This window comes from Meleagris gallopavo, chromosome 2 (assembly GCF_000146605.3).
Source record: "Meleagris gallopavo isolate NT-WF06-2002-E0010 breed Aviagen turkey brand Nicholas breeding stock chromosome 2, Turkey_5.1, whole genome shotgun sequence".
NCBI lineage: Eukaryota > Metazoa > Chordata > Aves > Galliformes > Phasianidae > Meleagris > Meleagris gallopavo.
The window spans coordinates 82,450,625-82,458,774 of NC_015012.2; positions in this window are offsets into that span (position 1 = coordinate 82,450,625).

Genomic DNA, 8,150 nt, shown 5'->3' on the forward strand with positions numbered 1-8,150 from the left:
GTACATATCAAGCAGATACCATCAGCACTCAGAGATATACTTTGTCTGCCCTCTCTCTTGCTTAAGCTTACTTGCAATAAAATTGAACCATCTCCTTCAAATCCATCAGTTCCCTGAGCAATCCAAATGCACAAGCTCCCAAGCACTTCTCACCCCAAAAAGCTGCTGATGTTTTAGTCACAGTGCAGCCACAGACAAGCAACAACAGAATTATAACAGAGCTTATAGCAAGTGAAATTCAAAATGCTGCTTGCTTTGCTGCTTGCAGTGATAACAAAATTATGGGAGCAACAACAAACACTGAAATTGTGCAAGCAAACAAACTAGGATATATACTAGATTTCTGTGGCAGCCGCATCCTAGTGCTTTCTCTAGGCTCTCTTCTTCCCTTGATGTAATTTTTTCCCTTTGACCACATCTCATTTTACATCAAAAAAGTCATTCTTTCTTGTTGAATGTGCAAATTGGATGTACAGTATGAGATGAAGAAGGCTGAAGTAACATGAATCTTATTCTGACAAATAAAAGAACTGGAAAAGAAAATTAACCCAAATAATCTAGTTGCACATATTCAGAAATCTTCGAAGAGCTATGTGCATATTGTAAGTTGTAGCAGGCCTGCAGGCAGCTTTAATTTGCATGAATGGCTCTAACACAGAAGCAAAGAACTGGAGGACTAGATGACCTTGGCAGCTTTCTGAGGGTCACTGAAATGCAGTTTCTTCAGTCAGACTCTGAGGGACTCCTTTGATATGATACGTATGATAAATTTCTTTCTAAAGACTTTTCTTTTCTCTGGTAAACATAATTCAAGTGCATTAAGACAATAGTATTTTCAGTTGAAATAGGACTGTTTCAGAAATTTGAATACTTTCCTCTCCAGATGTTATCTTTCTGTATTTCTATTAACAAAATTAATCTTGAGATTTTAGCAGAATCTTTATTTTGGAGCACTGAACAGGCTCCTGTTCAGTGCCACTAATACCCATCATGAGGTCAGCCAACATAAACCCTGTTTTGTACAAGATTTTGATGAATTATCATGAAATCAGCCTCCTTTTCTTCCCAAATCCGAGATAGAGTGGCACAAAATACGCAGGTAACATGCTGCAGGCAGCAAAATGGCAGCATCACCAGGGTCAGATACCTATTTCCTAATTAATTCAGACTGTTTCTGCTCTCTACCCACTGATTAAGTCTGTTACATTTTGGCTGAATACCACTGAACTGAACGTGCTTATCATCCATGCTGTTATTCTACATAAATGCAAAAATAAATCCTTCCATATATATCACCCTAAGGAGAAAAAAAAAAGAATTTTAAAAAGCTAAGTACAAAGCACATGCCTAACATTTAAACACAAAACCAAGAAGATTCTATAGAGCTGAAATCTATAGAGAACTCCTGGGTTTTTTTGGTGATAGTTCAAGATTGCAATTAGCTCAGTGTATCTCACGGCTGAGACGATTGGTAGGTTAAGTGCATGAGCCAACAAAGGTGATGAAACAACACAAGCTAAATTGCCAAACATATGCAGAGCTACTCCATTGTTCCATCACATTTGACATTCTAAAAAAACCCGAGCATATAGACATTGAGACAAAAAGATGACAGTGATGAACAGAAAAAGGCACGTTATGCATAGCTCTGCTCAATTTTCTTGACCTAGAAATAATATATGTTTATCCACTCATTACTGGTTTGTAGATTTGTTTACTGTACTTCATACTCAGAAATTGAGATAAGCTCTTTAGAAAGGTTCCATCTAGTATAAAACATAAAGGTTTAGCTAGAATCCATTCTGCTTGGCAAAATGGATTGTCATGGACATGTCACTAGTGCATTCTATTTGTAATAGCTTCCTTTGAATTCAGAGTCCAGTTGAAGGTCTGCATCCTACACTTTTTTTTCTTCTTTTTTTTTTTTTTTCCTTTTGGGTTGGTAGATAGGACCATTCTGCTTAAGTTACTTCAGACACTTGAAAATCAAAAATCATAAAAACAAATAAAACATAGCTGGAAGGGTTTGATCCATATTCGTTGCTAAAATATCTCTAAGAAATGGACTAATAAAAAAAATCTCTATCATATTCTTCAGAAAGCATTTTTTTCCTTTGGAACTGATGGCAAACTACATTTTCTCAGAGCCCCTCAGCAAAGGAGAACAACAAGATTGGATTCTACATTGTTGAGTAAATACTGCCACACATGTTAAGATATTTAAAAGAAACAAAACAAAACAAAAAATTAGAATTTCTTAATATTTTATATAGTGTTCAGTTCCAAATTAGGATTTGCAAATGTGTTTACTAGAGTGATGTAAACTACTCATTCAAGGATGAATAGCGGCTTTTCTTGAGGTGAGAATAAGAGAATCTATCTACTGTGGAAGAAGGAACGGGCAAATCAGAAAGAATACAAAGAAGTTTTTAAGATGTGCAGAAAGAAAATCAGAAAGGCAAAAGCCCAGCTTGAACTCAACCTGGCCGCTGGGGTAAAAAGGAACAAGAAACACTTTTACAAATATATCAACAGTAAGAGGAGGACCAAGGAGAATCTCCATTCTTTACTAGATGAGGCTGGAAATGTGACTGCTGAGGATAAGGAAAAGGCAGCGGTTCTGAATGCCTTTAACTCCGTCTTTAAAAGTCAGACCAGTTATCCTCAAGGTACTCCACTCTCTAACCTGGTAGTCTCAGCTGCAGAGCAAACAAAACCCCCCACCATTCAGGAAGACACAGTCAGAAATCTACTACTTCAACTGGACTGCCACAAGTCCATGGGGCCGGATGAGATTCACCTGAGAGTGCTAAGGGAACTGGTGGAGGCGATAGCTGAACTGCTCGCCATTATCTATCAGCACTCTTTGTTGACTGGTGAGGTCCCAGAAGACTGAAGACTTGCCAGTGTGACTCCCCTCTACAAGAAGGGTTGCAAGGAAGATCCAGAGAACTACAGGCCTCTTAGCCTGACCTCAGTGCCAGAAAAGATTGTGGAGCAGATTGTCTTGAGGGAGATCATGTGGCATGAGCGGGACAACTGGGGGATCAGGCCTAGCCAGCATGGGTTCACGAAGGGCAGGTCCTGCTTGACCAACCTGATCCTCTTCTATGATCTAGTGACCCATCTTGACCCATCTGGTAGACAAGGGAAAGGCAGTTGATGTGGTCTACCTAGGCTCAGCAAAGCCTTTGACATGATCTCCCACAGCATTCTCCTGCTGTTATTACATAAAATTTCTTGGGTGAGAGTGACTGATGTTCTACACTTGATTAATAAATTATTATTCAAATAATAAATTTGATCTCAAAATACATGAGCTTTTCCATCCTTTAGAATAATTACTTCAACTTTATCATCTCATACAGTACTTTATATATTTTAGTTCATATTACTACTAATATTTTCCACTGTGAGTAAATAAAAAAGCTACTTCTATTTTTTTTTTTAAACAAGATTTTCTTCACCTGCTTTTCTTCATAAGTCAGCACTGCAGGTGATCAGAATAATTTCCTTCACATTAATTGTGATTTTCAAGGTCACTGTAACATTTCAGAAGGAAAGAGGCAAGTGGACAATTCTGAAACATTTTTGAAGTCATTCTCAAAATCAAGTTTTTCAAAATTATCTTAATCATCTTCTCACATATTTTTAACAAGGTCAAAATTCAAACAAGCCTTTTACATGGTCAAAAGCTGTTTTAAATATTTTTCTCAAGGAAAACATGGGCATTTTCTTCCTGATTTCAAATGAGGCCAAAGTCTGAAGTCACAAGAAACTTTGCAGCATTTAACTTTTAATCTCTGAAAAACTCAGATTTGAGGTCTGTCCAAAATATCATTTGGCTCGTACTTGCTTTGTAAGAAGATCTGTCACAGAAAAAAATGTTGATAAGTAAAAATGTCCATACTCTTACATGATACTCAGATGATCCTTTGCTAAATCTACAAACTAAACAAGATCATTCTGAGGGCTATTGTACTTTCTGGCAGTTATATCATCACAAGTGAGCTGCCTAATTACATAAGCAGCCATGATATTTCTGGGTCAGTTGACAATTGCATTTGGAGGCAGAGGAGTCCCTAGGAATATCTGAAAGTCAAAACTGGCAAAAGCTACATCTGCAGTATCTCTGTATTTAACTTAAGGGGCAATGATTCAGTCATTCAACATTTGTCCACCAATCAAACAAATGCCAAGTCATTATGATAAGCCTCTGGACTCAAAATACAGATGTGATTTTGTGTCTTCACAATATAAGGAGCACATTTCAGATATTTAAAAAAAAAATGAGTGTTCTCTGAATATATTGCACAGTAGACAGGATTTTAAGGAAGAAATAAAAAGCAGAAGTATATGAACATATTAAAAACACTTTTCTTTTATGAACATATTAAAAACACTTTTCTTTAATCACAGATGAGCACCTAACATACAGAAACATTACTGCACACTGAGATGAAGGTAGATTTAAGCTTCAAATCTTACTAAGGTGAACAGTTAGAACTGTTCTGGGCTCACTGTTCCCCTCACAGTTATTTCTACTTTTCCAATTCCATCTTCAGAATTATTCTTCACATACAATTTTTTTTTTTTTTAAATAAGATGACAATTAAAACTTTTTTCTTTTTTAAATATATATTTGAGCACAATTTTCTTGATTGAGGAAATTTAGTGCAGGGATAAATTAAGAATTAACTTTTGTTTGAAAGGACACTGCTGTCCATAGACTTGCTGTCTAGGGTTCCTTTTTCTACACTGCAAGCAATCCAGGAATATGTCACCAGAATTAACTAAGGAGAGGACATGAACTGCTGAACTTTATGGCTACTTTAGCTTTTGCCTCATTCTTCTTTCTGTAGCTACTTGCTGTTGCTCCAGCCTCATCCACTTCTAGACTTCACCCTCATTGGCATCTCTGACAAAATTATGGTATCAGAAGATAACAAAGCATAGGAATGGAAAGTGAAGTATTTATAGGACTTGTCTTATTAGAATCGTTTGCATCATACTTTATTTCTGTTCTTAATTAGTACTGATGGCAGAAATGTGAAAAAAATACCAATTTAGATACAAATACTGCAGTCTTTACTCAACAAAAAACGTCCATTCTCAGTTGAAGTTTGATGTTTACATAAAGATTAAAATTAATTCTTGCACTTCAAATAAAAGGTCCCACCCCATCCAATTTCACTTGTAGCACTTGAAGAAAAAAAGACACAAAGCCCATAAATGAGTCAGACCAAACTGCTAATCAAACCTGTAGTACTAGGCTGCAAAGCCATACAAAAGAGAAAAATAAAATAAGGAAAATTGAACAAGCCAGGACTGCTATCATACAGGGAATAAATATTGGAAAAACAATACTATGGAAAGGCTGATGCTGAGAGAATTAAATTAAATACCCATGGAAGTTAATTACTGGGAAAAGATAGTGTGCAAAAGAGCAAGTAGACCAATAAACCTGCTACAGTCTAAACTTGATTCCAACTATCCCTTCTGTTGTCTGGAGTGCATAAATTACAATGACTAATCTCACAGAACAGATCCACAGTAAATGCAACAGAAATAACAATTTTGTCCACAACTTTCCTGCTTTACTGAATTTCATCTGTTTTTAGGAATTCTTGATAAGTACCTCGGTTTTACAGATTAGAAAATGACAATTTTTTTCCAAATTTCCTTTTTTTTTTTTTCCCCTGAACATTATTTTTCTGCAGAGAAGCCATCCTGTGCATCCATTCCTATTCTGTAGGCCATGGAATGCCAAAACCAATTGAAGCATCCGTTTGGTATTCCTTACTTCTCCATACAGATGAAAATCACCCCATTCTGGATTACAGTTATCAATTTAACATTCATATAAAGTAAAATCATAGCAAAGACCACCCTATAAAGAGAGACTGAGGAGCATAATTATGAGTGCATACTTCAGCTACACTTGTTGCCTCTCTTAGACTGTTGGAAGGAGAACTCCTATTTTAAACAACAGATGGAAGTAGGCAAATGATTATGAAATTAAATGTGGAAAGTATATTGATCCTAACTAAAAGACTACTATGAAAAGCTTTCAAGTCTGTGTTGTGCTGCACTTATGCCTTGGCTGCAGCATAAGCTTAGATGGCTAATTGTAACAGAGAAGGCTGGCTGCAGGCAGCTCCTACTCAGTTCTGGTGATCATATCATCTGTGTGTCCTTGTCTTTACCTTAGAGTGAAGCAGCAAGTTCTTATAGGAATGTATATTTCTTTGACTGATGAAATAATGAAGAGATGTTTTCTTCCAAAAAAAGATGCTTTTTTTCTTTTGAAGACTGAGAAGGGATCTTATTAATGTTTATAAATATATTAAGTGTGGGAGACAAAGGGACATGAGCAACCTCTTTTCAGCACTCTGTGGGGACAGGATAAGGGGAAACAGCCATAAACCAGAGCATAGGAAGTTCTGCACCAATATGTGTGCAAACTTCTTTACAGTAAGGGTGACAGGGCACTGGAACAGGCTTCCTAGGGGGGTTGTATAGTCTCCTTCTATGGAGGTATTCAAGACCCATCAGGATGCCTACCTGTGCAGCCTGCTGTAGGGAGCCTGCTTTAGCAGGGGGGCTGGACTTGATCTCCAGATGTCACTTTCAACCCTTCCAATGCTGTGATTCCAAAAAAAAATCCCGAAAGACCTCAGAAGATTATAATGTAGTGAATATCTTCACAGACAAGATCTGCACAATGTGCCATGCCCAGACTGTATGTCCATCCAAACATAATGCACAATGTGGAGTTTCCACAACTGAAGGGACAAGAAATTACCTATTGCTGGTTTGTTTTTGTTTTGTTTCTTTTTGTTGTTGTTTTTTCTTTTTCCTGTGATCTTCAATTAATACTATTCTAAGGAACACTTCATAGAGTCTGAATTCATTTCCTACAATGATCATAAAGAGCACATTCCTTACAGAAGAGAGAGAAAATGTCTGGGCTCTATAACAAAGACCATAGAGACTTGAAGTCAAATGGCTCTGAACACTAAAATTCTTACTACAGCTCTGGTAATATCAAGGCTCTCAGTACAGTAGAAATTTATTTTGCTACTCTCCTTTTAAAAGCCAGTTATAAAAGTGATACACAGCTCACAATTTTACAAACTTCCATTATAATTATTCCAATGCTTGCTTGTTCTCAAAAGCAGCTTACTTAAATATTTAATGGTTATTTCTTTGAGATCCTATTTTAAATTGATTGTATTAAAAAAAGCAAACTAAACCTGTATTTTAGATATATTAAATGAGTTATAAAGATTTACACAGAAACACAGAAAAACTTTCAAATTATACCAGTGCAGCAGTATGCATTCAAAACCACTATAAGAGGTGTAATATTCTGTCATAGTCCTCAGCACAGACTGTATCATGTGATATACAGTGGGTACACAGTGGATATCACATACCTTGATATTAACAAGGACTTTTACACTTTGTCTCATAATATTCTTACCTAAATGTTTGAAATAAAGACTGAATGATGGGGTGAAGAAGGGAGTAAAAAACTGGCTAGACTGTCAGTTAGCCTCAGAGGACTGGAATTAGTGACACAAACCCAGCTGGAAGATGGTTAACCAGAGGCATCTCTGGTGACAGATAATAGGGCCAACAGTATTTAAAGTCTGACCGGATGATGGGTCAGAGTACGCTATTAAATTCATTGAAAATAGAATCAGACATAAAGGTGGACAGCAGCAGGATGAGAGGTAACAGACAAGAATTGCAGCACCGATTATTCCAATTTGATGTACAGGAAAAAAATAAAGTTGGTTAAACACTGGAACAAATTATCCATATAGGAGATGGAGATACATCCTTGGGGATATTCACAACTCAGCTGTAAAGTCCCTGGGGAACTTGATCTCTCCTTACCTGGAGAAAAGATAAATCTTTAAAACGTTCAAAACCTGAATTTTCAACAGATTACAGTGCAGCTGGAAAAGGAACTGTCTTACCATCCTGCAAATGCTTCCAAAAATCTCAAACCCTCTTTTGTCCCTGTTCTTTAACAGAATTAAAAATAAAAATTAATTTTAATTTCAACAAACTTACTTAAAAAAAAAAAATTTGGTCTAGGTCATCGTAATAACTTCGTATAGCATACATTATACGAAGTT